The following is a 2,443-nucleotide window of genomic DNA, read 5'->3' on the forward strand; positions in this document are numbered from 1 at the left end:
TCCGACTTTTAGGGTAAATGTCCGGCCAAATGAAGCACAGATTCCGTCTTTTGTATTTTTGGACCTGGCAACCCTACTCCCATGTCAATAACATACCAGTCCGCAAATCGTCGGTCTCATTGGCGTGGACATTTTGGTGCTTATTATTAAAGGCGAGTGATGCGTTAATAGCCAAATATCCAGGAATTGTTATTTACAAAGATTATTCCGTTCAGAATTGTATCGAAAATCGCTATGTGAAATATTCGTAATAATAATTGTGAAATATTCAGAAAGAAAGAAAGGAAAATAGTTTATTTGGTTCAAATATAATAGTTTAATACAATTTAAATAATATGCATAAATTTATTGAACCAAAATGGCTCCTACTTAGCGTGTATCGTGTTCCATTCAGAACCATATTTTCTAAACAAGTACGTGACTATATACGTGACACGATATTAAAACTCTTTCATTAATATACTGTAACATTTTGTAACTGTATCCCTACCTATATACGTTACAAAAACCTAGGCACATGAAATATGTATTAATTCGGAAAACCTTGACAGCCCTATGCATATTCATGGCGATCCATTGAATAACTTTATGAAGTTCATGAATAAAGAGCAATATTTTGATAAGTGCACTTACATACACTATAAAACCACCTAACACAGCTAGAGTCAGTAGGTATACAGGGTATAATTTTGTAATGCTATATGGAGGGAAAGTACTCTTAAAACTGTAGATATAACATTTTACTCAAAGAAAACATTCCTTTATTTACTCACCTATTCGCTGGGTGCGAAGTACTAGGTAGGGGGGACATAATCTATCGCAGCGCTCATGGTGGTCAAAAGTAGAAATAATGTTAGCTCTGTCATCAGATGTATCTGTCAATGGCAAAGCGATTCTACATAATACATTTTAATATCATTAATTAATCGCATGAAAAGGGTCCTACTGGGAACTTAAATAAAAGAGTGGACTGTATTTCGATAGGGCTGTTTTAATAGCCGTTTACAATTTGGAAATAACGAAACTATACAACGTGGTAGTACAAAAATGAGTCACAGTAGTTGTTGTGCACAGATGTTTGCCTTATGATGAGAGCGTGAATTATTGAACTCTGCCCTTGTTTTGTTCTTAATTCTTCTACATCTTGGACTTGTCCAGCCAATACCAACAACTTTCCTTTAAATACGGTTTGTGGTTGGAATTTGATATTGTAACTCTCACAAACCCGGTCTTCAAAACGATACTCATTTCGATCTGAAAACGATATTTAATTTATTACTAGCGATACAGAAACATTTAAATATATTTACTGTTATAATAATATAATGAAACCGTTAAAGTAGCTTTTTCTTTTTGTTTTACTGTAAAACTACAACTATAAATGAAGTAAACAAACCCTGACACAATCAAAATTAAACACACTTTTTGGACTTACCTCATTTGATTTGAATGACCAAAATGATTTCAAAACCTTTTTTCCACCCAAATCGTGGTATCACAACAATTTATTAGTTGAAAATATTTGTTATTTTTTCATTTCGATATTTTTTCACAAATATACGACGTAAATGTCAATGTGACAGAGCCCACAAAGTTGTGGACGCTAGTTGGCGCTGTTAATGTTTAATCTATTGCAATATACCTTGTTTACCGGGTGACTTAAGCCGTGTGAAACTAAGACCACTTTATATTTAAAGTGGACAGAGACCACTCCTAAATATTTCAGACGCCTCGCGGCGTCTTTCCGTTCTATACATGGCCAGAACGCACCCATAGGAAACTGCTCGTGTATATTTTGGAGTGTCTCTTTGTAAGTCGGTCACTACAAACTATACACGAATTTTGCGTACTGATCGTGTATAGTTTGTGTCGTGGATGGATTCCGTCTTCGCTCCAAACTATACTACACCACTTACAGTTGACTAGAGTGTGTTTAGTTTATTTGATTTAATAAAATATGGAATTATATTTAAAATTATTACATTTATTAGATATTATGCTCGTGCTTTGTCCTCGAGATTAGAAATAAGAACTACCTATGTAGATCACGTACGGTGATGCCATTTTTAAATTCATTAATTTTTACATAAAATATTATTGTTTTACTGAATCTACATATTATTATAATAAATCTAGATTTATAACACTAATGTAAGTGGTTTCTGAAATGAAATTGATTAGGTAGATTTCAAATTAAATAACAATTATTTATTAGTGAGAGTGAATGAAGAAAGTTAAACGTGCATTATTAACTAAAATTGTCGACCGCTCGGTGTAGTGGTTCGAAACGGATAACTGTTCCGGAGGTAGCGGGTTCGATTCCCGCACAGTACAAACATTAATTTGTGTGCATGAACATATTTTGATATTTGTTTGTATTGGACTGGGTGTCTTCTATGTATAATAAGTATGTATTGACAAAAAAAGTATTTAAGTATGTTTA

General features: G+C 33.3%; 1 long non-coding RNA gene across 1 annotated transcript; it reads right to left on the reverse strand.

Moving 5' to 3' along the window:
* Window positions 1–971: 971 nt before the first annotated feature.
* On the reverse strand, window positions 972–1,569 carry LOC135082916 (uncharacterized). Its single transcript, XR_010259519.1, has 2 exons — window positions 1,436–1,569; window positions 972–1,254 (listed from the first exon to the last, which is right to left on the reverse strand). It is a non-coding gene; the product is annotated as an uncharacterized LOC135082916 (long non-coding RNA).
* Between the last annotated feature and the right edge of the window lie 874 nt (window positions 1,570–2,443).

Source organism: Ostrinia nubilalis, chromosome 22 (genome assembly GCF_963855985.1).
Source record: "Ostrinia nubilalis chromosome 22, ilOstNubi1.1, whole genome shotgun sequence".
NCBI lineage: Eukaryota > Metazoa > Arthropoda > Insecta > Lepidoptera > Crambidae > Ostrinia > Ostrinia nubilalis.